The following is a 27,996-nucleotide window of genomic DNA, read 5'->3' on the forward strand; positions in this document are numbered from 1 at the left end:
CAGCCCACATTATCCTTCAAATCCCAGCCTGAGATGTCACAGGGGCCCAGAAAAGGGGTAATAAGTGAACAAACGAGAACAGTTGGAGCTCTTCTAAACACTAATTTAGGCATGATGGGTTTCCAAGTCACAACCCAATTAAAAGCTCCAATTTATGTTCAGAATGTTGCTGCAGGTCAAGTCTTAACGTTCTGGCTGGAGCGCCTCTCCCTGCCGGGACACGACAGGAAGGTGTTTGGGTGGTAGGAAAATGACTCACCGCCCTGGAGGCTTAACAGGATTACCGAGGGGCTCACGTTGCTCAATGAAGCATGGTGGGGGCTCCAGCAGTGCCAGCCAGGTCAGGAGCCGAGGCTGTTATCTGTGTGACTGTTTCCCTGGTGCCTGGGGACAGAGGAAATTAAAAGTCACTGCACTCTACTAGCCGAGAAGAGAGAGGTTCAAAAGAACTCAGAAAGTGCTTCCCTCCCCTTGGTGGATTTCATCCCCCTTTCTGTCCTCTGGATTCCAGAAGACTGACCCGGGAGGGACTTTGGATAAAATATGAATTAATTTCCTCATCTTGCAGGTTGGAAGGCTTAAGCTACTCAAGGCCACTCTGCCGATATGTGACAGAGTAGAGAACTGAGTCTGCGTTTTCATTCCTTGTCCAGGGAGGCAATATCATGATGTGGAACCAGGCAAGGAAGGGGAGAGCAGAGGGCAGGGAGATGAAATTCACACCTGGCTTATGTTTGTTGGCGTGGTTTTCCTTTTTCGTAAAATCACACAATATAAAATGAACCATTTCAAAGTCTACAACTGAGTGGTATTTAGTAGAGTCCCAAAGTGGTGAAACCACCACCCCTATCTAGTTCCAAGACGTTTTCACCACCGAAAGAATCACTTAAGCAGTCAATTTCTGCCTCTGCCTGGACTGGCACCCAGCAGTTTTTCCATCTCTATGGATTTTCCATTTCTGCACAGTTCATGTAAGTGGACTCTTAGAATATGTGGCCATTTGTGCCTTGCTTCTTTCACTTAGTGTCATGTGTTTGAGATCCAGCCATGTTACAGTGTGTCAGCATTTCATTTCTTTTTTTTTTCTTTTCGATGGTGGAATGGGAGGAGGGCATAGTTCAGAGGCAGAGTGCATGCCTAGCATGCACAAGGTCCTTTGTTCAATCCCCAGTACTTCCGTTAAAAATAAATAAATAAATAACCTCCCCCACCAAAGAAAAAGTTTTTTAAAAATGATGGAATGAAGACTTGAACCTTTCTTTTTTCCTTTTTTTAAATTTATATATAGTTATAGTATATATAGTATATATATATATATATAGGTATAGTTGATTTATAATATTTTAGGTATACAGCAAAGTGATTCAGTTATACACATGTATTTTTTTCAGATTCATTTCCATTATAGGTTATTACAAGATACTGAATATAGTTCCTTGTGCTATACAGTAGGTCCTTATTGTTTACCTGTTTTATATATAGTAGAGCATATCTGTTAATCCCAAACCCCTAATTTATCCCTCCCTCCCACCTTTCTTCTTTGGTAACCGTAAGTTTGTTTTGTCTGTGAGTTTATTTCTGATTTGTAAATAAGTTCTTTTGTATCATATTTTTTAGATTCCACATATAAGTGATATCATATGATATTTGTCTTTCTCTGTCTGATTTACTTCACTAAGTATAATAACCTCTGCATCAATCCATGTTGCTGCAAATGGCACTATTTCATTCTTTTTTATGGCTAGGTAATATTCCTTAGTATATATACACCACATCTTCCTTATTCCAATCATCTGTCAAGAGACATCTAGGTTGCTTCCATGTCTTGGCTATTGTAAATAGTGATACTATGAACATTGGGGTGCATGTATCTTTTCAAATCAGAGTTTTCTCCAGATATATGCCCAGAAGAGGGATTGTTGGATCATATGGTAACTCTATTTTTAGTTTTTTAAGGAATCTTCTTACTATTCTCCAGCATGGCTGCACCAATTCACATTTCCACCAACAGTGTAGGAGGGTTCCCTTTTCTCCACACCCTCTCCAGCATTTATTATTTGTAGACTTTTTGATGATGGCCATTCTGACTGGTGTGAGGTGATACCTCTTTGTAGTTTTAATTTGCATTTCACTAGTAATTAGCAATGTTGAGCATCTTTTCATGTGCCTGTTGGCCATCTGGATGTCTTCTTTGGAGAGATGTCTATTTAGGCCTTCTGCCCATTTTTCGGTTGGGTTGAGCACTTCAGTTCTTTTTGTGGCTGACTAACATTCCATTGTGCATATACCACACTTGGTCTGTCACACCTGGTTTTAACTACGAGTTGGTACTAGGGTATTAAGAAGTCCCTCAGTTTACTCATGCATCCTTCATTCTGCACTCTTTGAAGACAGACACAGAATGAGAGCTCAGTAATGCCTCCTGAATGGGCATTTATGGATGTCTGCCATGGTTAAAGCCCCATGAGGCACCCAAACGGATGGCCGGGCAGTGTGATGTGGAAGAAGGACCACACGCTGAGCACAGGAGAGATCTGAGTTCCAGCTCCAGCTCATCAGAAGATCAACTGTGTGGCCTGCAACAGATCCTTGCCCTCTCCTTATCAGCTACCTCACCTCTAAGGCAGGATAACAAGGCCTGTCCAGCTAATCACCTGTCAGAGTCACTGGGAGACCTGAGTGAGAAGATTTCTATAAAGTAAGCTGCAAAAAACTCTTCATTGTGTGAAGTTCAATCTCGCTTAAAAAATCAAAACAAAATAAAACTCCCTACCCTCCACCTTCCTTACTGGGCATGGTACTGATGACAGAGGGGGAAATATTATCTAGCAGACTTCCTTTTGGAGAGTGATTTGTATCTACTGGATGGCACAGAAGGAGCCTGAATGTGGGGGAACCATCCTGAGGAAGCTGGAGGGAAGCCAGTCGGGTGTTGCCCAGGGGAGTAATGCTAAGAAAGAGAGATGGGAGGGGTTAAAAGAAAGCAAAGGCTGCCCAGTCTATGATGAGACCCCTCCCCAAGACCCTCTATCTTCTGTAAACTTACCAAACTCACAAAGGCCTGGGGTGAGTGAATTTTTGTGAAGACTAGGGAAGGAACTGAGTTTTGCCCCTTGAACTGATGTGGGCCAGAGCCACGTACACACTCAGATGAGAGGGCACAAAGGCTGAGCGAGGCGTGATGACATACACAAGGGGCGCTCGCAGAAGTGGGGCTGTGGATCTGAGGCTCCCACAAGGCTCGGCACTGGGGACTGGGTCAAGTTTAATAGACTCTCCAAGGGCCTTGGCTAACATCTGGGTTGCATGTAACCGGACATCTGCCACAAGGACTGAGCGCGTGGGCAGTGCCACTGATGAGGACCATGGTATCCTTGCACTGGGAATACAGTGACTTGCAACCCTCACTCCTGCAGCCACAGGACAGAACTGGGGTCTCACACTGGTTTGCTTTTCCTCCCAAAGAATCATTGGTTCAGAGGCCCTTATATGGCAACCAAAAGAGAGCACCCTTTGCCAATAAAGCAGACCCCTGGAATGGCAGTCATGTATGCTTAGCTGTCAAAAGTAGAGAACTTGTAGAGAAACAGGTCTCCCTCAGGGCCTAGTAAACCTCTGCTCTTCTGCTCAGTTGCCAGGTGACATGCTATTTATTGGCTGAGAGCACCAAGCCAATAAGATCAGTTTGAGGCTCAGAGCTCTGCCCGACACAGTTAGCTCTGTGCCAGAGGAAATGCTGCTCTTCCTAAGGGGGTCCATACCCTTTGGCCAAGTCATCTGCCTCCTTGAAATTGCTCCAATGGAAATCAACAAAAGCACAAAGCTAAGTATCCTAGGATGTTCTTTACCAAATTATCCATAACGCTAAGCATCTGGAGACATAAAATTGCAACAATAGGTAAAAGCAAGAAAGGTATTGTGAATCACCACAATGGCATTTCTGCAGCCATAAAATAAAGATTGGAGCAATATGGCAAGTGCTTATAATATTAAGCAAAAACCCAGACTGTGAATAATACGTGATGTGATTGCAGCTACATTAAAAGGTGCATTGTATACGGACCAGAAGATTCAAGGTACTATGGAAAATAAAAATGATTGCAAAAGATAAAAGAACCATAGGTAACTTTTTCTCTTAGTAGCTATGTACTATGTACGATATAAAAGCATCTTAGTATTTCAGTAGGTTCAAATCTGTATTCTTATCCAGCTGTTTATCCACATCTGTTTTCCCCACCCAGTTCGATATCATACATCTGTCTCTATCAAGTTATTTATAGTTCTGTTTGTGCTGACTTGCTCCTGCCTCACTTAGCATGTCAGTCCTTCTGTAAGTGAAACCCACACAATTTGGGGCAAGGAGTGTTTAAACAATAATGTTCCAAGCTGCTGTTGCTTGAGAGATGTTTGATGATACCACGCTGGAAGTGTCACTGTGTTGCAAATGGAGGATCCATTTTCAGTTTGGACTCCAATCAGGAAGAGACCTTTCCCACCACAGAGGCTTTAAAACCCTTCCCAGCAACCAGCATGCAGAGACCAGCGCTGCCAGGACTGATGAAACCTGATCCTCACTGAGGAAACGCAGCTCCAGCATCATCATTGAACAAGATAGTGCCCCTGCATGACGGGGGAGCCAGGCCATGGCCCCCAGATCCATAAGCAAGGAAGTGCTCACATGCAATCGGAGAACAGCTAAGGTGTTGGTGGAGCTGCCAGTCCCAGGGTGAGCAAACACAGACTGAGATTTCTCTGTGGCCAGCAAGTAGAGGTCTAGAGCACGTGATGGGTATTTCAGTCCAGATCAGACCATGAGGAACCAGAGAATTCTGGCCCAGAGAAGAGGATGCTAACCCCACCAGGACTCTCCCCTCAGCCCTAGTCACCTGGATGCCAGATCTTCCCTAGAACCTCCCTAATTTGGTACCTGAACTCACTGTATGGTCTGTGTAAGATTCATTTTCTATAAGATCATGCGGGGCATGGTGTTTAAATCTCATTCTGGAGAGTGAGCTTGGGCATCCTCAGCACATCATGATAAAGGGCTGGGCCGAAGGACATCAGGAATCGCTCTGTAGACACCCGTAGACACCCGGATCAGGTGAGGGCTCTCTGACGTCCGGAATCAGGGCTCGGCACCCCCAGGCAGGCAAACCTGGGAAAGCAATTGCTCAGAGAAAATTCTGTTTGAACAGGCTTGTGTCTTTCTGAATCTGAACCTATACCTACTGGATGAAGGAAGTCTTTGATAATTATTTCCATAAGAACATCACAGACGAGAAGGATACATAAGCAAACTGCAGCACAGGCTGCTTCGGGCGAGGACAGCAGGAAACTGGGAAAAGAATAAGAGGAGGACCTTTACTGCATGTCCTTTATGCTTTTCTGTATTTTGTGAACTACTCATTACCAAATCAAATAAACAGGTGAATAAGGAATGAACAATTAGGTAAAATTAAACAAAATGAAAATCTACAGAAGAGATTTGCCAATGACATCTCCCTGGACTAGAGACTGAGACCAGCAGACAATTTAAACGGTGGTGGCAAAAATTAATGGGTGACAAGAAGACTTCGTTCACATAAGGACCCTAGCCACCTTCTGAGTTTATTATTTGAAATTTACTCTTTAGGGTTAAGACACTATCACACCATAACATGGTCTCATGTACCTTTAAGGGGAAGAAATAAATTCACTTTTGTCTAATACAAATTCAAAATGAAGCCTCCCTACAGGATGGGCAAGGGAGCAGCCAGTTCCTCGGTGACTGGAACTGTATCTCTGTGACCCTAAAGGTCAGTGTCTGCATTGAGGGGGAGGGAAATGTGGGTGGGAAGTAAGAATTGCTGCCAAGATTCACAGCGTCAGCTCCTCCAGTTTAGCTCTCAAGGCCACGAGGCAGGATCAGGTGAGGATCAACTCAAGCTCTTCCCAAGCCTGCTGCAGAGACAGCCCTGTGGGGCCAGCGACCACAGAACCCAGGGCCGGTGCACTGAGCAAGCTTAACCCTCTGCCCGAGAGCCCCTCGGGCGCTCCTCACCAGCAAGGAGTCATCCTTGCTCTCCTCGCAACAGGGGCCCGAGGCACTCTGCAAAGGGCCCTGCCTCCTCAGAGTGGTGGTGCCTCGATGCAGCAGGCCTTGAAAAGAAGGGAAGAAGCAATATGGGGAAACAGAGGAGGCCCCTGGTCCGCCATCAGCAGCGGTACAAGCGCAGGTGTGTGAACAGTGGGTGCCAGCAAAGGACAGGCTCTCTGAGATGAGATGGCATCACTGTGTCTTTGCCTTCTAAGCCTGGGGGCTTTTGGATCACCTCCTGCCAAAAAGAACTGAAGATGGGGTTTCTTGACCCCATCTGAACGAATGACTTGTGTACAAAAGCCTCAATTCAGGAAGAGAAGTGAACCAAAGCAGCCAGTCCTAATCCTCTCCTGAGGAAGCATCACTGCTTGTTCGAAAAGCACCTCTACAACCCAGCAGCACTTGAAGTCCTGGGGTCTGAGTGGCCCTCTAGAGAGCCAGGCCTCCGAGCCCCGGGAAGGGGAATACAGCCCATCCAGAGCTCTGCCTGACTTCACTGAAATGGGGAGAAAGGGTGCCTCTCCCTCCACCGTGCCACCAGACCACGCTGCCTAAAGCCCAGCCTCTTTGGTGCTCAAAAGCCTTCAGTGGCTCCCAGCTATTTTTCACTTGTCTCCTCTTCCCTCTGACACTCAGGGCCTCCAAGGTCTGGTGCTAACCCACGTGCCAACAAAGCTCCCCTCTCCCAGGGGTGCACACCTAGCCAAGCCCACCCCTCCATACCTAGTAAGCCAGCCCAAATGTCTTCTCTTTGTCCTGACCTTTACTGTCCACTACTCTGGTCACCTATTCAAGAAGAATGTCCCTCTCTCTCAACTTTAAGAGCATTTTCTCTGAGCTTTTTTCAGAGCTCATAACTTTCTCCTTTGCATTTTGTACACTGTGTGCCTCTGGGGCTCCAGACCGTGCCCTCGGGGTGGTCCCGGATGGCACTCACCTGTGGATACTGGAGGGACTGGCTTGAGGGACTGAGTTCACGGTCATGGAGAGAGCACAGGCCACCTGAAGGTCTGCCAAGTTTGCTGGAGGTGGAGAGCTGAGCTGGCTGACCTGTTTCCTGGTAGCTCCAGGGTTTCATGCATCTGTGAGTCTATGAATAGGCAAAGCAAAAGGCCACACTGAGCATCTTTTCTGCTCCTACCCCCAGTCTCAGGTTCAGGGAGATCCCTCAGGGATCGATGCTTTAAATCACCCTTCACGGCACCGCTGTGGAGAGGCACTCCTTCCAGGAGCTGATAGATGCTGACTGTCCTTTCCCAAGGAGGATGCTTTGGAGACCGGCTGTGTTTTCCCTCTGCGCCCTCCTGAGTCTCTCAGGCCCTCTGGCCTGCCCGGAACTGGTAAGGACTCTGAAGAGAGTCGCCCTTCTCCTAAGAGTGTGCCAGAGGCTCCTGCCCACCTTCCGCCACCTCCTCCCCACTTGGCCTCAGGTCCTCAGGGCCCGGCGCTGGGAGTTCTGGGGTCACAAGGAGGAGACAGCTGGGTGCAGGGCAGGGACAGAGGGTACAGAGCCATCTCCCGTGCACCCTGCAGGGAAAGGAGAGGGAATTTGACTGGAGCCTGTTTTCGGGGTAATTCGGCATCAAACAACACTGAGGCCTGAAAACTGGCCAAGTCTTTGTTTTGTTTTGTTTTTTCCCTTTCCACCAATCAGCCCCGGGCCCAGGGGAGTGGGAGGGTGGGGGGCTGGGGGCTGCGCACGCGGGGCAGAGGGAGTGCTGAGCCTGCAGAAGCGGCCCATTGAGAGCTGCTGCTCACAGCGGCCGGGCGGTGGGTGGCACCCCGGCCTCCCCCCACAAGGCCAGCTCTGTCCTGTGGGCACAGGGCTCCGTCCCAGCCCCACTGGCTGGGAGAGAACAACATTTCCTTATAAGGCCCCGTCCGCCTTGCCAAGGCTGGACGCTCCAGCAGACTGTAGCTTTCCATTCTCCTCACCCGGCTCCAGCGCAGGCCTTGAATGTCGCCCTTGTTGTCAGGCCCCTCCTCGCCTCCACGGCCCCCACCCCACCCACTTCCATTCCGGGCCAGAGCCAGCCCCACCGAGCCGGATAAACAGCCCGGAGGCCTCTCCCATGCGGGGCCTGCCTGGCTCAGGCCTGCTGGAGGCAGCACAGGGTAGCAGACGGAGCATCAGGACGCCGGGTTCACAGGCCCTGTGGTTCCCTCACCTGTGCTTGTGCCTCGGGAGACGGTTCAGGCTCTGGTGAGCCCGTCTCCTTCTCTGGAGAACCAAGAGCTCATTGCCACGGGGTCCAAATTCTTTGCATTTCATTCAAAGCCCTTGCCCATCAGCCTAGCTTCTGAGCTTCGCCTCTCCTGCCCACCCCCAGGCCGGGTTCTCCAAGCCTCAACCCCGCCCCACCCCTGCTGCCAGGCTGAAGGACCCGGATTCAATGCTGAGGGAGCTCCACCCGCAGAGTCCCACCCTAGGTGTACCTCCTTCCCCTTCCCCGGGAAAGCGAATCATTTCTTTCCTCCCTTCCATATCTGCATGCACCCCCCTTAGAGCCTTTCAGTTTTGCAATTGCAATCACATGTTTACATGCCTTTTCCTTTATCAGAGCATGAGCTTCTTGAGGCTCAAATGAATCCTCTTTATATTCAGGAGTTCTACCACCATATCGGGCACACCACTGCTGATTCATAAAAGGTCGCTGTATGAATACCTGAATGTACAGTGTTGGGCAAGCTCTAAAGAGACAATTGATGTGCAAATAACTCTGTAATCTATAAAGCACTGTGCACCTGTGAAGGCTAGCAAACTGAATCATGCCTCCCTCCACTCCAAACTCTACTCTTTGTTACACCATTCTACCTCCTTTCCCTGTCTGCCTAGGCATGCATCCTGAATTCTGGGCTCCCTGCAAGCCCTCAGGTGCTCAGCATCTATTATTAAGACATTAGTGGTCCTTAGGATGCTTAGTGTTGGGGACTAAAAGGGCTTTGGGGAATTAGCCAATCGTTTCCACCCCGACATCTTTCATGCACGTATCACATGGCAACACAAGTTGATTAAATGAACGGGCTACAAGTCCTCAGCCCCATCTCTTTCACCACTTCTCCATGCTAGGTTCCCACAGCATTCTCAGGAAAAAGAATCCAGTGGCTTGCAAAATTAGAAGCACATAGAATAATTCAATCTCAACATGTGACAGTTGAAGCAGCTGAGCATCCTAACAGAAAAGTGGCTTTCTTAACATCACATGAGTCACACACAGAGTCAGGACATACCTGGGGTCCCTGACTCTTGCCCACCAAAGCCTTGCCCTGCCTTGTCGCCTGCTTGGTGCTGAGTAATGATGGATGTAGCTGCGTACCTTGTCAAGCTATGTCCTTATGGGCCTGGGATGTGTCAAGTTCCAAATAAAGAATTTCAGTCTCTGCTAGAACAAATCTTTCTGAAGTGGGGATTCTGCAAATTATCAGGTCAGTGATTTGCAAGCACAGCACCGTTAAGTACTGTAGTGAGATCCTATTCCCCATGAACCTAGCAACAATTTTAATGATGAAAATCTTATCCCGGGACGTGATACCCTTTCCGCCATCCACATACTCATTTTCTCAGCAAAGATGTTGGCAGAACAAAGCCCACAGTTAATCATGAACTGTGTTCTAACACTATGATTTGTCACAGAGCCAAATTCAGTATGTAAGGGGGGTCTGCCTTGGGCTGCACCCAAAAGGATTTAGTTACTTGAACACCAAAATACCTAATTATAGTGAGATTTCTCCTAGGAGATGCGTAAAGCTAGACCCTGCAGGAAGCAATGAGAAGTAGATGGAACACTGGGCCAGAAGTTAGGAGATCAGTCCCTCTTCCCAACTCTGACACTGACTGTGAATCCTAAAGAAACTCAACTGTCTTTCTAGGTCTTCATTTTCTCACAAAATGGGAATAATGATGCCTCCAAGATAATTTCCAAAGGAAGTAAGAATTAGACAAATTGAGATTATGGATATAGAAGTGTTCCATGAACCATAATTTTTTAAAAAATATTTAGCCTAAATAAGGGCTAGTTATTAATAGGCAGTGGTTCTTCCCTTGGGATTGTTCTTCTGGGTACAGAAAGAAAAAAGCTTCCTTCTCCAGCATCCTGCAACACTCGCTCCATCCCCCAGCTCCCTCCTGGCCACTGGCAGCCACAGGACTGCTGATCACTTTCCAGGAAATCAAGAGAGGGGTGGGGCTGCTCCTTCAGGAGAGTTGTTTAAGAAGCTGAAGGGCAGACAAAGAGAGCATTCTCTCACCCTGCTTTCCCCTCCACTTTCTTCCCAGGTACAAAGAGAAGGGGTTTGCCAAGTCCAGGTTCTGGACCAACTAGGTGAATCTGGGACATCACTTCGCTTCTCTGAGCCTCCTTTTCCCAGTATGTAAAATAAAGAGGTGGAATAGAATGATGTTTAAATCTGGGGATAACAATGTAACTTACTGCAAAAAAAATAGAGACACTTTTGAAAGTGAAAAATGATTGCTAGTTTTACCAGGAGGACCATGGCAAACAGGACCGTACCAGGCAAACTTGATATATGGACATTTTATTAAACGCTGTTTCAGTGTACACCATTACTGGGAAAACAAAATGACCCTGAAAAAAAAAATCAGTTCCACCAGTGGGATCTTGGCCACACTGAAATTTTGACTAGATCTACAGGCTGTTTCTACCCTGTTTTCAGTCACCAAGGGCAAACTCAGTCACACGTCTAAAGGAGCTTCATACCATCAAGCATTTCTACATCCTTTATCTCCATGCAACAGCCCTGTGAGGCAAGCCTGCGACAGTGGTAAACCCATTTTAGAGATTTGTTATTTTTTAAAGGCCTAGAGAAAGTTAAGGACTTGCCCAAGTTCATGGAGCAAAGGGAAGCACAGTCAGGTCCTGGACTCGGGCTCCTATTCTTGCCCCACCAGGCCAGATAACTAAGGAGGGCAATTAATTTGCAGATACAGACTGACTTTAGACTGGCTACCTTCCATCGCCAAAGTTCCTTCTCCATCCATAACAATGATACTCAAAGCATAGAAATGTTTTTAGACCTCCCTAAAGCCTGAGGTTGATCAGGGTCTTAAGACTCAGCTAAATTTACAGATGAGGAAATCAAATCCCAGAGACAATGAGCTGGCCAAGATTACTCATCAAGATCCACAACCAAGTAGAGGTTAGGTCCCCAAACTCCTTCTTTAGCATTCTTCTGATATGAACTAAACACAGACTTAGGAAAGTAAACGTAACTTATATTTCTTCCCTTCAAAGATTCATGAATTTCTTTTTGATTTTCTAATGTTGAGGAACCCCACACTATTACTTCCTTCCCTGAGCTTGGAGAAGTGAGAGTTGAGAATTTTCGGGTCTAAGGCATTGCAACAGACACTTCTTAATCTTCTTCCTGCACTTCCAGCGAAGATAAAATTAAATGAAGTTTCCTCCTGGGCAAAGCTTCCGTAATTCAAAATGTTTACAAGAGTCCTGAAGACAAACCAAAAAGAGCTTGCCACTTGGGGAGGGGCACTTGGAAAACGCATAAGAAGCCTTGGGTTGAAGTTCTGGTTCAGTGACTCCTTAGCGGTACTGCTTTGACCAAGTTATTTCCCCTCTCTGGGCCTCAGTTTCTTCATCTGTAAAGTAAAGGAGTTGTATTTGGGTAGTGTCTAAACATTCTCCCAGCTCTAAAACACTAGAAGTATCCAAACTGTAAGTGTAGGTGTTTTTGAGTGGAAGACTGATCAAATTCTTTTGTGTCCATCAGCCTCAAAGAAGTCATAAAAGGAGTGGTTTTGTCATCCGTCATATCTTGCTGGTGGATATTTCCTGCCCCGTTGCCCTCTGCCCCTATGCCCCACTGCTGATTAGCACAGGTAACCACTTGTGCAGGCTAAAAGGGGCAAAGAGGCTGGTCACCCTCTCCAATACCAACCATGGGGTGGCGGGTTAAATCAGAAGCATTAGCCAAGTGGTCTAATTGGCTGATTCCTCATAAATGAATACAGCTCTGGCAAACTTTGCTCAAAGCCTGATCATTTATCTTCTAATTTACTACCTGTGCTGAGATCATTGCTATCTGTATTTCTCCAAGGAACTGTAACTACAGGGCAAAATAACGACTCTATGACATTCGTTGATGTCACTGAGTCCAAATGTCCCTGAAGATGGAGGGAAACTTTCCAAGAGACATATATAGCAATGACTTGTTTCTAATACTGAAGACCAACAACAGAGCATAAGCAGCGTAAGCAGAATCATAAGATTCTGAGCTGAGAGTTCAGACCCAAAATACCCATTCTGTCAGTCTTCCTCTTAAGTGGGAGGTGAAGCTGGTTGGAGTCAACTTCTGTGCTTCATGCCCAGCACCCTCTCTCTTTCCTTTCATGCAGAAAGTTCTCATTCAGTGGAAAATCCATCCCGTGTACTATGTACGAGATAGATTCTTCCCACATAGCCAAAGAGGTAAACATATCTTGAGCTGAGTCATTATATGAAGATGAAAATCATGACGAATGTGAATATGAGACCAAAGCAAATCAATCCAACTCCTTACTTTGACTTTTCTGCTTTTAGGAAAGTTGATTATTTTTTCCCACTGGCTTTATTTAGTTGATAAATGTGAGACTTACAGGTGATCGTCCTGCCCATCCATGGAGAGAGCTGGAGAGAAGAAACCCGGACGACATTATCTGAGCCCCTGGATACACCCAAGCCTCAAGTAAGACTACTGACTACTCAGGCTTTTCTGTTGCTGAGTTCATAAATACTCTCTTTGGTTCGGGCTACTTTGAGTTTGGTTTCTGTAATTTGCAACCAAAATAATCCTGACTCTTGTTAGCTTCTTATCAAATCCTATAGAACCTTTGAATATCAGAGCCGAAATAATTTCTAGTGTGTTCGAGTCCATGTGCATATATAGAGAAACTGAGAGGATCTGCTCAAAGTTACCCAAAGGAGTTCTAGGACTGGAAACCAGATCTCTGTTACCCTAAAACGTTCCCCGGAGGTCACTTATTCCAATACTCAGGTTGATGCTAATGTCAATTCTACACTGTGAAACACAGGAAAAAAATGTATCATCTCTGAACATCATTTTTTCCAAGAGCATTAGGAATGCCATGGCACTGAAGTTCCCCAAAACATTCTAGTCATACATTTGTGTCATCCTTTTATTTCTCACAATATGTTTATTGCTATTATAAATCCAGAGCATAATGCCTAGCTTCAAATCTCATCTGCTGTTTACTTACAAGTTTTATGTACTTGGACAGATTAATTATAATATTGTGCATCAGTTTCTTCATCAATGAAATGGAGGTAATAAAAACAGTGCTCACTTCAGAGAACTATTATAATAATCATGGACAAAATTCATGTAAAGCATTTAGCCCAATGGCTGGCATGCAGCACTCAATGATTTTGACTATTGCTATTAGTTTACAATTTTTGAAATAACACTGAGTTATAAGACAGCCTATAGATTAAAAAAGAAGTCAAGGACCAGAGAGGATAAAGGACATGCCTGAGGCAACATGATCATGAGTAGAAAAACTAAAACCAAGTCCCAGGTCACGTGATCCTTACTTTAAACTGCATTCCATAAATCCAGCTGGTCATTTCAGATTGTGTTCACTCGTTCATACATTCACTTGAACTTTCTGTCACTATTTTACATACTCATCAGTTCAGCAAATATTTCCTGAAAACCCCAGGTCCTTTCCAGCCCCAGGATCCTCTGTTTAGAGATCTGGGTTCTGGTTCTAGTTCTTTACTAATTCACTCCTGAGGCCCAGGACAAGTGACTTCATCTCTTTGGGCACCAGTTTCTTCAAGAGACTGAGCAAGTGTCTGCAAGGCTCCTTCCATAGCAAGCCCCTATTTACTGTCCTCAGGACGCCATGCTTTGGAGGAACCAAGGTACCATCATGGTGCTTACCTAGGGGAGCCCACAGCCAAGCAGGGAGAACAAATCTAACCAATGTGCACTTGCTCCACGGTGCATGCACATCGTTAGGAAACAACGTTTCCTAATCAAATAAATTTGATGTCTAAATGCCACATGCCGGGGTTCACGGGAAAGTTGACTTCGGGCATATTCGGGGCAGGGGGCTCTCCCTTCCCCCAGATGGATGACCATCTATAAGTTCAAATAGATTTGCACACTGGCAGCCCTGGGGCCCGATGAAGACCGTGCAAGTGTTTTTTGCTTGTTTGTTTGTTTTGTTTTTTCTTTTTTGGCCCACAGTGCTTTTTCAAAAAAAAAAAAAATTTAAGTCAACTTTTAGCAGCTGGGAAGCTTCTCATTAAAACTCAGACTTCTGGTTTCTCTTGAAAAAGCAAAAGATGTAGCAACACTGGGCTGGAACCTCTACAATGGCAACTGACATCTTAGAGCTTCCTCTTTTAGAGGGGATGTATCACTCCCTAAATAGAGGGGAAAATTTGGCTTCATCTCAAGGCAGACTGTATAAAGTCCATCATGGCTTTTCCTATCATCCAAATTTTAAAATATTTATGGGAGAGAGGGAGAAGGGAGCTGAATATATTGTAATATACATATATAATATATATATAGTATATATGTATTTATATATATATACTATATATATTGTGTATATATGTATATAAACCTGAATATATATATTTTTTAATATTGAGACAGTTAAGTTTCTGGGCTTCCTTAAGTTTTAATTTCAGCCTAGCAAGGGGACAGCATGCTTTGGTATTTCATCAAGAGAAATATTTCTAGATCTGGACAAATCACTTATACAGGTTACTTCCTGTCCTCAAAGGGCATTTGGTTGGTAACTCTGGGTCTTACTGAGATGTACTGGTAACCTGACTCTGTGACAAAAACAGTCCTGATTGTTATGGTTTGCCAAATTCCATGTGTGAGAAACTGCCATAGCCTAATGCAAGGATACTTTAACTGTCAACCCCCAATATTTCTGAAATGTTAGCAGGTGTCTCTTGGGAGACAGTGCAAGCAGACTCAGCACACCAGATCTATCTAATCCCAGAACATGAGAGTGTCAGAATTGTGTTACTTTCCTCTCACTCAGAACTCTATGGAGGAGACATAAGAAATATGAAATATGAGCCTACCTACCTTTGGAAGAATTTTGGTCTAATTCAGGAGATAAAAGCTAACACCTTAGAAATAATTAGAGGGTGTTTCTGCGGGGAGGGTGTAGCTCAGAGGTAGAGTGCCTGCTTAGCTTGCACAAGGTCCTGAGTTCAATCCCCAGTGCCTCCGTTAAATAAATAAATAAACCTAATTACCTCCCCACTAAAAATAAAATTTAAAAACGATAATAAAGAAACAACAATAACAAAACAACCCAGATGCACTCATTTAAAAAAAATAGTTAGAGGGCCTTTCAAGAAGAATCAATGCCTTTTCCAACATCTCTGCTAGAATGTCTATTAAGAATATCTATATAAGAAAATCAAACTCACTACAGCCAAAATAGGTTTCTTGGATTTCTTGCGAAAGCAGGATTGTATTCCTTCAATCTTCCCATCTCCATGTAGCCTTCCTCCCAGTTCTCAGGCTAAAGATAAGGTGTCACCCTTGATCCCTTTCCCAACCCCTTTGATGAATCCAGAAACAAGCCCGGTGTCTACCTCCAAAATTTATTTGAAACCACCCACTTCCCTGCATCCCATGGCAGCCATCCTAGTCCCACACCTTTCTTGACCCATCTCTCCTCTCAACTCTTCCTCAGCATCCACCTTCACCAGCTACTTTTTCTCTCCATCCCTAAGCTCTTACCATCAATAGCTCCTTCTAATTCTTCAGATACCTGTTTAAATGTCACCATACAGAAGTCTTCTCTGCCTATCCCGTCTAAAGTAGCTCTCCCTCCCTGACTGGTAATTCCTCATTCCATCAGCCTATTAATTATCACAGACTTCCCTTATTTGCTTATGACTCGCCTTCCCTGCACATACAAAATGTAAATTCCGTGAGAGTAGGAACCTTTTATGCCTTGTTTTTGCACTATGTATTCTGCCTAGCGCAGTGCTTAACACCTAGTAGTCGCTAAGTAAATACTTGTTAAGTGAATGGATGAATAAATTGAATGATAAAGGTGAAGTGAAGAGATCTGACATTTCAAAATTCCCTTTTGGCGCTAACATTTTAGGAGTCTGTAGCTTTAAGAGTGTGATTTTATACCTTCTTATGCAGGCCCAGCTCTTAAAGCAAAGCGGGATTCAGTGGGAGGGCAGATGAGTGAAGGCACCAGGAGTCAGTAGCAGTCAGGGAAGGCTCCCTGGACGAGGTGATAAATATGCTGGGCTTTTCCAGCCTTCATAATTACTTACACAAAAGGTATCTGTCATTTGACAAAATGTTTGCCCTAATCTTCATTTCAATTGCGCTTGTGTTCATAAAAACTTGAAGGGCACACTTTTCAGGAACACCTACCTTCTAAACTGTTGTGTCCTTATATGTCTGTGTGTGCATGTGTGCATGTGCATGTGTGTGTGTGTGTGTGCTGATTACCAGGTTTAATTTTAGACAGATAAAGAGCATGCTGAATTTGTCCAGAGGCCCACAGACTTGATCCCCTTGTCTGGCTTGATGTCTAAAGGAAGGATCTGTTCCACACCTCAGAGAAGGCCCCACTTAGGACAGGAAGTGAGTCATCTGTGTTCCACGGAGGACCTGCCTCAGATTGGACCACACTAAATGTGAAACAGATTAAATTGGAACAAAATCATGACATATTTGTTCCCTCCCACACTGTGGGGCATTTCATCACCCTCTTGGGTACTTTATCCTGAAACATTCAGAGCTGGAGAGGTCTTCAGAAATCACCTGTCTGACCCTCTTAAACTATGGAAGGAGGAACTGAGCCCAGAGAAGGGTAGTGCCTTGTCCAGCTTGGCACAGCATATGTAGAGCAGAGCCGGCATCGGATCTCTGTCCTGAATCCCAGTCAAATGTTTTAAAGCAGCATGTACATACAAGCTGAGTTTTTAAAGGAAAAAAAAAAAAACAAACGTCTTCTTTTGTTTAATCTTTATTAGTAACTTGGTGAACTCTTTATTAACTTTTTATAGTTGAAAATTAAAATTTTAGAAACTAGCTTCTAGTCATACTGAGGTCCTAGGACATCCCAAAGTAATCCGGCTTAAAATGCTAAGACAAGTCTTCACATAGTAAAATGTAAGACAATGCACACCACTTTATAGCAAGAGGTAACTATTGTTTTAACTATCAGTAAAGAGCTAAGTCATTGTAAAAACAACAAAAAGGATTGATTCTTTTCATTTTAATCTTTGTAGTTAAGATTTACAGATCATCTCTTGCAGTTTTCAGCAATTTCAGCTTGTTTTAGATGTGAACGCCCTAGAAGGCTGCGTGCCAATCTGTTAAACTGTTACACATGCAGTATTGGAGACTAAAGAGGAGCTATTAACTTAAAAAAGAGAGGAGGACTTTGTGAGCTTTTTTCATCTGTCAAATGATCAGTTAAAGTTTAGGGAGTAACAGTTTCAAGACACATTCATTTAAACATCATGGTGCCGGATAGGCAAACGGAACCATTTGGTTAATTTCTTTTTTTTTTAACTCGTCTGAAAAAAAAGGCAACCAGGCCTCCTCAAATTGCAGGAAGAATGGAGACACAGCCTCACTCTTGGTAGCTCCCCAGTTCACTCTCCTGGATCAGTCCTTCTCCACAGTCACCAGCTTTGGCAGTCCTCCAGGGTCAGCACTGAGCCTGGAGCCAGGAGTCCTTCTGCAGGGTCCATGCTGAATCTAGACTAGCTCTTCTCAAATTTGGAGTGTCTAGGAATCACCTGGTATACTTGCTAAAATGCAGATTCCTAGGTGCACTTCCGGAGCATCTAATCTCATAAGTCCGACTCGGCTCCCAGGAATCCACATTTTAACCAGCACTCCTACTTGATCCTGATAGAAGTAGATGGCAGAACAAACATACCAAAATTCTAACTGCTGTGGGCACATCTTCTTCTCCCTGAGCCTCAATGTCCCCATCTGTGGAATGAGGATACTGGGCAAGGATCATCTCTAAAACGGCTTCCTGATTCAGGCAGTGGAGATCTCATGACTTGAGAACAAGTGGGCTGGATCCCTGCCTTGCTCTGGGTGAACTTGGTAGCCCAGAGAGGCCATGTACTCATAGGAGCATTTAACTCAAATACACGTACTGGTTCACACAGAGCTCCATGTGAACCATGGACGGGTTCAGGGGTTCCCCACTAGTTCTTCCCTGCTGCATGCTATCCACAGCCTCCTCTCTGTGACTTGCTCTCCTTTTCACCACTGCAGGTCCTTGGATGGTGCCTCCCCAACTCTCTGCCAGACCACAGGCAGGAACGTCCAGGAAGTGCTTGCTTCTCTAGACCCCTGTCCCTGCCTCAGATCTACAGCCCACTAGGCAGGATGGTGCTCCAGATGAATCCACTTGAACTACGGAGAAAAGAACAAAACCTGAGCAGAGAGTGAGTCCCTTAAAGGTAAGGGATGCTAGGCAGAAATGTTCTTTTTCCTTCCTTAAGATATTCTAATGATTACATGAAGCAGTTACAAAATCTTTCTTTAACATTTGTAAATCTTCAAAATTGGAGAGCAAAATATTGTCGCTTGGCCAGAAGAGGAGCTTGTCCCCAGCCTCGGGCTCTCCTAAGCAGTGGGTCTTCTGGTTCCTTCCAATGCCCTCAAGCTATGACTTGCTCTGGCCATGGCTTCTCCTACCTGTAATTACAAGGTTTTACCCCCTGGGCTCAGATGTGCTCAGGCCCTCCCTAAGGTCAAAAGATTTCCACAGTTACCTAGTTGCTTCTACATCTAGATTCTGGACACTTTCTTTGAAGACCTCTTGCATCTTGCATTTTAAGCTCCAGTGCGTTACTCAACTTTCTTCCTCCAATAATTATACTCTCATGGCAAAGCGTTGACCAGAACACAACACATATGGCAGGAAGAGAGGGCCACAGAGAGGGAAAGAAATTTTGTCAACAACTCTCAGTTCTCAAAGTGCCGGTGGAGTGCCCGTTGACTGAGAGCCACCTGCGGGGCAGGGCAGCCAGTCAGCACTGGCTGAAAGAGCAAGTCAGGCTTATTCAGCTTTTACCGGCTGAGAGCACACATCAGCCCTCCACCCCAGGTAAAGCTATTTATGATACATGTAGAATATACGTGTCAAGGAAAACAGTTCACAGTAATTAAGGTTAACACGAATCAGTCATTAAATGGGGTATGCCAGAAATCAACTTTCCTTTCCATTCTTTGCGAGGCAAAGGGCTTCCAGTCCATAAGAGATTTCCAGTGTTTTCGAACTGAGCTGATCTAATTTCAGACAAAGGCAAAAAAAATGACATTTTCATTAGTGTCTAGGACTAATAGACTGTTTCTATTAGGCTTTTGAAACGCTGGGAATATTTTGAAGACACACTTCATTGGTTTTGCCATAAGCATCAATTCCATTTCTTCTGGTTACAGCACCACTGCTTTTCCCTTTAGGTACACCCTCCCCCCAGCTCAGCCCCTAGATCTCCCCCAACTCCAGGAATGGAATTAGACCAAAGTCCGTCAGAAGCCACTTTGTCTTTGGCTACAAGTATTGTTAACTAATAATAAGCTTTGAGAGATAGGCCCAGCACTCTTTTGGAAAAGCTGAGGATTCATTTTCCCTGGGGTTGCTACTGGCCATATTGCCACCATGGGGGGGTGTGTCTGAGCACAGAACCAACAGGGAAGGAAGCAAAGATGAGAGCCCGGGAGCAGGAGCCGACAATAGTACCTGTGCCTTGACTGTCAAACCAGAAGCCAGATCTGCCCCCAAGAAGCACCCCATTTTTGCTTTAGCCAGTGTGAATTGGGCTTTTGTCACTTACAACCAAATAATTCTATCTACTCCCTCCTTACTCTCATAACTACCTAAATAGTTCTCTGGACTCAAGGGATCATTAACCAAGCACCAAGGAGATCACACAGAAATGTGTTTGTTCTATCTGTCAGTCTAAATCCCTCTCTAATTCAAATCTCAGCCTCAAATTCCTCAGGCCGCTGATTCGTGTTTACTGAGCACTGACCATGTACAAAATTCTCCCGGGATCTGTGGGAAGCTAGATGACGGCGCCAGCCCCCACCACCCTCACAGACTAAGAAGAGAACAGGGAAGGAACAGAATCTTCTGGATGGGAATCTGGGAAACCTTCACAAAAAGGAATTCACTGGAGATGCGCCTTAAAGGGATTAAGTGAGTCACAGTTGATCTAGCCTAGAACCCAAGTTCTGCCTCCTGGTCCAATATTCAGCTTAAACCCGACAGCAGTCAGTAGTAATGCAAGGTCAGGCCCTGGAGGAGAAGGCCTGCTCCTGTTGGTCCCCAGGCCCTGCTGATGAATAAGTGGGTCCTTATGTAGAGACAGGGGTCAGAAGTACATTGGAGGACTTGTTAAGACAAGGGCTACATGGCTGTAAATTCAACTCAGAGTATCCAGGAATCATAAAACTGTTGGATATTATAGAATCATTACATGTCAGAGCTAGCAGGGACCCTGGGAATTAATCAGCTTGCTCATTTGACAGATGAGAGCCTGGAAAACTGAACAGGCCAAGGACTTGTCCAAGATCACTCCTGCAGATTCATTTCTAGGACCCAGGGCTCTAGGACTCTGACCAACTGAAAGGAGATACCATTATTTCAACTCCGTTCCAGCAGGAGTGAGCAGAGGAGGCTGAAACTGTGTCTTGGCAGATGCTGTCTTTCATCTCGGATGGTCTCCTGCGCCTTCCTTGCTTCGGCACGCCCCTTGATTTTAGCAGGCACTGAGCCGCTTCTAGGGCTGAGCCACTCAGGCCAGAAGACTTCCTTTGGCTTTCTAGCCAACGACCATAAAATCCCCGTAAGAAAGCCCCTGCTGAGGATGCACTCTTCTTGAGCTCCATGTGGGCTTCCAGTGAAATTGGATGCTGTCCGAGGATGGCAGTTTGGGGGTTGGTTCCATTGCTTGCCAAGCCACTCCTACAGGGTGTCAGAAACATAATAAAGAGAAGAAATAATTATGCTAAACACAAAAAGCAATGCAGGGTGTATGCCTATGGAAAGCTTTTTTTCCAAAGCACATGATGGGTCCCCGGGTAGAGTGAAGAGGGATTTGTCTTATTTTGTAATAATCTTTGCTCTCTCTAGTGCACTTTTATTAGTCACACCCATGACTCTTTCTAAAGCCTTGTGAAGAAGGAAAGACCGAGTTGTATTACCCCCGTTTCCCAGATGAAGTAACTGAGACTCAGGGAGGGGACGCCACCTGTCCCCTCTCGCCCATCTGAGAAGTGGCAGAACTACGGCAGTCAGAACCCAGCCTGTCCCATGGGTAGCAAGCACTCATTTTACAACACCTGAGGGGGTCTTGTTCACAACCAGCTCTGAATTGCCGCGAGGGCTGACAAATGACGAGAAGCCAGGGGCTTCTTTACACGTGACCAGGGAGCTAGGGCAGGAGGTTCCTCTGTCCTCCATGAGCCAAACCTGACACTCAGAGCAAAGCCACTCCTTTTTTAGACCTCTGATATCAGTAAGAGGCCTGACTAGAGGTAGTTACATAATGGAAATTAGCAACTGGACATTGGATGATGAACAAATGAATGAACAGATGAATAAATGAATGTGCTCATACATAAACTTAGTACACAAACCCTGATTACATTTCAGCTGTCACTGAGATTTCACTAGAGACCACATCTAAGATCTGGTCTCTGCCCCAGAGCAACTTGCATTCTAACAGGGGAGCAAACAGTCATGCAGACAAATAAATGGCTACACCCGGTGACAGAAGCCAGAGTACGGCTAGGTAGATGTGCCCTGGAAGCCCAGAGCAGGAGGATGTGACAAAACTTGCAGCCCTCTGTTGGCAGGAGCTTCCCTAGGGTTGCAGGAACCGGCATGACTCATCTTTGCCTGCCTATCATATATTCCGCTGGAAACATCCGAGATCAGCAGTTGGTGCTCCCTGAATAAATTCTCCTTAAGAAGTCATGAAAGCTTCTGCAAGGTAGGTGACCTGGGCCATGTGACAGAGTCTGCAGCACTCTCAAGTTACCTGCCCCAGCCTCCGACGACAAGGACCCCAGCTGTCACAGCCTCCCCTGGGACCTGTGCTCAGATTCAGCTGGCCCCAGAGTCCTCTCTCACCTGCCACCATTATCTTAAATGGTGGAGTGAGGTCAAGGCACAGGGAACATCACAGTCACGGCATCCCTGTTCATCCATCAGGGCTAGAACACCTCACCTTGAACTAGGGAGATAACAGAATAAAATAACACCTGACACAGCCTTATCACCTGATAATACAACCTCAGTTTTTCCATTAAAATTACTGAGAGCCACAGTCCTGTACTTCGACTGATAAAGAGATCACAGGAAACAAAGCTGTTAATTTTTATCTCTGCCCTGCAATAGCACATTTGAGTGAATACAATATAACCAAGGGGAAAAAATACTTTTTTTCTGACCGTGGAAGTTGAATATGAAATTTTTTTGCCTCCCACCTTTCATTTCTTACACCTTGTTCATCTACAAGCCTCTAGGAATTTTTAATCTCAGATGTGTTCAATTGACACGGATCTGGCTATGCGATCCCCATTACATAAGGTTATAAATCTCTCTCTCCTTACTCAACCCTAATCCTTGGACGACTTGGTACAAATATTTAGAGTACAATTTAAAGGACTTGAGCAGGAGGAGGGTATAGCTCAGTGGCAGAGCGTGCACAAGATCCTGGGTTCAACCCCAGTACCTCTGTTAAATAAATAAATAAATAAATATCTAACTACTTTCCCCTCCACAAAAAATAAAAATGAAATGGCCACAAAATTTTTTTTTAATTAAAGGGCTTGAGCCAGTTGGTTGCCTCCCTAGCCCTCAATATTCCCATCTTCAAAATGGGGGACTAGACAGTTGGTCTCCATAACCGCTTCCAACATCAGTACTCCAGGATCCTATGACTGAAGAAGACACAGAGCAGATCAGTTTTGATGACAATGGTAGTCTTTCTAAGCACAAAGGCTCTCAGTAGATAATAGTAGAACCAGGCAACCACCACCCCTGCCCTGGGCCCTATGCCTTAGGGCTCCCTCCCCCTCCCCGGCTCTGGCCTTCCTTACAGGGGAGAGGTCATGTGGCCATGAACCAAGGGGCTCACATATCCCTTCCAGGGCAAACTCTGGGTACCTGGACCCTGACATAACCTGTGCAAATAGCCTGTGCAAAGTTCGCTTCCAGGCCCTATCTGATCTCTCCCCAGCTCTTCAAACCCAGAGCAGATCACAGCCCCAGGGACTACACCCCTAGGACTGGGTGTGGTCCAGGGATGTGGGCGTGAGTGATGCTCTACCTCCACATCCCACCTTTTCCTGTCCTCAGGAATACTTGGGTAAAAAAGTTGGCAAAGTGTTTGTCTTTGGGGTGCCAAAGCCCATCAATGCTGGTGTGTAGCAGGGTGGGGGATGGAAGGGAGTGGGGAGGGGAGGGGACGAGGGAATGACCAGCAGCCTCCATTTGTACCCTTACCTGGCCTGCACGTGCTGGGGTGGGGGGCTGTCTGCCTTAGAACAGGCTGTGACGGATCCACGTCGGGGAAGGTGGCAGGAAGAAGAGTGGGCCGTCAAGTGGAGATGCTCTTCCCAAGCGGGCACTTCAGAGGCCTGCAGGCACACCAGGCTCCTTCCCAAGCTTGCCCCGGGCTTGTCCTCCGGAGAAATTTGGTTTTACATTTTAAATGTGAGTCTTAGTGCCTCATCCTCTTGCTCTGTCTCAGAACTGGGTTCCTTATCATTGAGACCCTATTTCTAAAAAACAAAAAACAAAACCTGGAGAGATCTTATAGTAAAAACACCAGATGGCTAAATATACAGACGTGCCACTCTATGAAAGAACGGAGATAATCATGCCAGGAATCATGGATTCAATTTTTACTAAATATAAGAAAAAAAAAAAAAAAACAGCTCTTGAGCCTCCTGACTGCTAAGGCAAAAATAGAAAAGTCATGAGTTACCTGGCTTTTACCATCTGATCAAAAGTACACCCATTCTTCAGAGGAGACAAATTTCTCTTGGGCAGAAAATTTGAGAAAAAGGTTTATCATCTGCATCCTTATATAGGAGGCAGTAAGTAACATAAGGGACCAAATCTTCCACAGTGGCTTTGCAGGCAATGCAGAATCATTCCCCACACAACCATTTGTTATACTGACACTTGATAAAAATCTGAGGACACGATTTTTTTTTTAAGTTGTGAAGTCATTGCTACAGGAACCTGAGTTAATATCAGCTAAGTGACCAAAATGGATGTAAGACTATAACTCAGAAAAAAGCAAAGGAATGAACGACTTAAGCAAACACTTCTCAAACTTCTCCATCCAGGAGAAAAGCACCCAATGGCAGAGAAGGTAGAAGTCCCCCCTGTGGGATGTGGAGGTAGAGGACCAGTCATGCCCTCCTCCACCTCTGGAGCAAAGTGAAATTCATCTTTAAAATGTATTCAATGTTAGCTTGCTACTTGATAATAAATTTATCCTTATTTAATATAAAACTAATTTCCCCCAAATCTTTGCTGAGGTTGGCATCACTACGGCTTAGAGGATTCCCTGGCACTCACGAGTATCCCAGGTGTTTGGAAAACCATGACTGACACTCATTGTCTCTTATTTATTCTGTATAACAAACTGATGAGGCAGGTATGGACCATTTTCACGAATGGGGAAGTTGAACAACAGAGAGATTAATTATCTCAGTGCCACATGGCAACCAAATACATAACGCTTAAATGAAACCCAGATCTCTTGGCCACCAGGCCAGTCCTTTTCCCCAGCATCCCTAATACAATTTTATCATTTAGGAAATAATCCTGGAACGAACTGGATGGTCCAACTATGGTTTCTGATGTTGCATTATTGAAGAACAATACCTACCTAGCCTACAAGACCACCCAGGCTTCCAATGTCCCCCCATATTCCACTCTGACATCAATAGGTGTCTCGGATTCATTGCCAGATTCCTCCAGAGGATGAGTCATCCACGCTCCAGTTTTCCTCTATAATCAGCTCATACATTATCAACTTCATGAGGCTGGAGCAGGAGAGGAGAGAAGAGTTATTCCCCAGGGCTCTCCAGCAGATGTCCAAACTCTTACAACAGTGATGGTAAATTGTCTCTTCTCCATGAAGCAGAGGCAGGGCATCCATCTGAAAGCTGCACAATGCAATGAGAGGTCTGCAGACCTGGGTCCTGGTCCTGACTCTGCCACCGGAGGCTTGTGGGAAAACCATATAACCCATTGGTGCAGGGTGTGCCAAGGAATGATCATGAGAAACAGTGAGATAATGTCTGGGAAGCCCTTCGAGCTTCTCAGAAGCGAGAGGCAACATAAACACAAGGTGTTATTACCTCCAAGCCCACAGCAGCCAAGGACATCAGAGTTGTGATTCCTGCAGAAACCTCTCTCCTCAGACCTGAAAGGACCAGTTGACCCTTCAGCTTCTCATCCAGCTGAAATACCCAAGCTCTGGAAGACTTGGTGGAAGTTGACCATCTGGTTGAAGATAAGGAGTGTTGTTGAAGTGAACATCTCGATTTTTTAATCACAGACCCTCACAACTGGAAAGGATATTAACAATTTAGCTCCTGACTCTATTCAGAGGAGAAGCTGAGTCCAGAGAGTTCCATACATAACATTCCCTGAAAGCTTGCTGGATGTTAGATAGATGCTGGGTGAGAAGATGACTGGGATCTGGTCCTTGGCATCACAGAACTCTCCACCTAGTAGAGAACGCAAGCACATTCACAATCTGTGGACGATGTCACATGAGCATCATTGCAAAGTGCCACCAGGACTGCGACAATGATTGAGCTAAAGCTGTCCTGCAGCTATGAGTCCTTGGGCAAATTGTATCAACTCCGAGGCTCAGGAAAACGGAGACACGAGCAATGACATCACTCTCTAGCCTTTTTATCATGTTTGACAGCTCCCTGATAATTTCATAATCACTGCCTGATTTAAAACTTACACCAGAGTAGGGAAGGAAGCATTATGATTAGCTCTTCCCTCTAGATCTGGACTCCCAGGCATGGGGCCCTGACCTGACTGTCAGATGGGTCATCTGGAAAAGAACCAGGAAGGTAACTGGACTCAGTCCCCAGTGGCCTGCCTCTTTAAGGTGAACAGCGGTGATCTCTGAGTTCCTTCTAGCATTACAGTTCTACAGATCTACAAATTCATCAAAGGTGGACGACTACCTGGAACTAAGGAGGAGGCTTTGGATAAACATTCATAAGGATCAGAAAACCGAAAAGAATCAGCATTTCTTTTCCCTCTAAACTCAGCTATCAATCAAAGATTTCTTAATTCAAATGACTTAATATGTTTTAGTAAGAACCTCAAACTATTTTATATTTTAATAATTTAAATTACACAAATAGAATGTGACTATATTTTTACTGCAGAAAGTTCAACTATCTAAAAGCAAATGTCCCTTTGACTGTCCCTCCTGATCCCAATCCTTACTCCCTGCTACTCCCCGCTCTTCTCCTCCTTGTCCCCCACCCCTCACTGCTACCATTAGTACTGTCAGTATCATTTTAACCCTTCACTTTATGCAACTAATTATATGTGCATATGGAAAAACCTCTATGTGCTTTGCAGTTTGTTTCTTATATAAATGTTCTAATGGTATATACATCGTTCTATAATTTTTTTTTGTATTTAACACATAGTGGTGTTCTAGCTTTGTTAGCTGCAAGTGTTAGACATTACCTGACTTTTACAAGGTGAATAAACTGATGCTCAGTGAGGTAGGTTCCATATTTCCAGGCACCAAGAAAGCTCCTTACGTAACTACAATAGCCCCTGTTTTATGTTGGGATATGTTTAGTCCGACTTTCTTAGCAATCTGAAAAATCAAGCTTTGAGTTTTGTTTATTTATTCATTGGTTGATTGGTTTTGATTTTTCTTTGTTTGCATGTGAAGAATAAGACATGGGTTAGCTCAGCAGGAGGCTGTGACATTACCTAAACCCTGGCCCTGCATTCTACCCGAGGAAACGCCCCAGCCTTTCCTGCGTTCATGTCTGCTGTCACAACTGCACTGTTTGCCAGACAGCGAAGCACTCCCTAATTTGAGGAGATGGAAGAGTTGAAACACAATAGACACAATAACTTATTATCTGACATGGGAGCTCTGTGGACATGGGCACAGAGGACATTTTTCATTTTGTGAACCACTGAGCCCCATTTCCCTTTCTGGGCAGCACCCCACTCTCAATCCAAAGGGTCTGAAGCACATGGGGTGGTGAAGCACATGGCCCAAGCTGCATCCCTTCACACCTTGCCATCTCCGGCCCCAGTGATTGGCTTACAGCAGGGCACGGGACACAAGAACCCCAATCAGGATGAATCCTGGGATTTCTGCAGACAAAACAGGGACGGGAAGCATTCATATTTCCCCATGGTACATGATCCTGAAATTTCTGGTGGCTCTCTTGAGGGAAAAGAGAAGACCTAGGAGATGCAGAGAGCAAAACTGGATCCCAAGAAGCCTGCCGGTGCCAGAGGTCCTCCTGGATGTCCCAGTTACAGAACCTCATAAATCCCCCTGCACTCACACACACACACACTTTTTTTGGCACTGTGAATCCAATGTTCTATCCTTTGTGATAACGGGCACTAGTGGAATCGCACATGCACGTTTGTGCTCAGTGTTTCACTCCGTACCTGGAGGGCAGCACGGGGTCATGGCTGAAACCCAGGCCTGGAAGGCAGGGGGCCTAGGTCTTCTCTGGCTTGGTCTCTTTGGGCATCGATTTCCATGCCCAAAAGGGGGGTTGGACAAACAAGCTCTGACACTCTCTGAACGTGTAAACCTGAAACTCCTGATGCTCTTGCAACCATTGGAAGCTGA

The 27,996-nt window shown here is 45.3% G+C and overlaps 2 long non-coding RNA genes across 4 annotated transcripts; one reads left to right on the plus strand and one right to left on the minus strand.

Annotated features, from left to right (window-relative positions):
- Window positions 1-178: 178 nt before the first annotated feature.
- Window positions 179-7,360, minus strand: LOC135322886 (uncharacterized). Its single transcript, XR_010383881.1, has 3 exons — window positions 7,272-7,360; window positions 7,017-7,169; window positions 179-384 (listed from the first exon to the last, which is right to left on the minus strand). It is a non-coding gene; the product is annotated as an uncharacterized LOC135322886 (long non-coding RNA).
- LOC105085832 (uncharacterized) lies at window positions 7,356-27,996 on the plus strand. 3 transcript variants are annotated; one of them, XR_004137175.2, is made up of 5 exons: window positions 7,356-7,419; window positions 10,356-10,446; window positions 12,692-12,778; window positions 18,365-18,552; window positions 27,067-27,996. It is a non-coding gene; the product is annotated as an uncharacterized LOC105085832 (long non-coding RNA). The 3 variants fall into 3 exon arrangements; XR_010383880.1 differs by lacking the exon at window positions 27,067-27,996 and adding an exon at window positions 24,939-26,707; XR_836862.3 differs by lacking the exon at window positions 27,067-27,996 and adding an exon at window positions 20,086-21,113.

Source organism: Camelus dromedarius, chromosome 2 (genome assembly GCF_036321535.1).
Source record: "Camelus dromedarius isolate mCamDro1 chromosome 2, mCamDro1.pat, whole genome shotgun sequence".
Lineage (NCBI taxonomy): Eukaryota > Metazoa > Chordata > Mammalia > Artiodactyla > Camelidae > Camelus > Camelus dromedarius.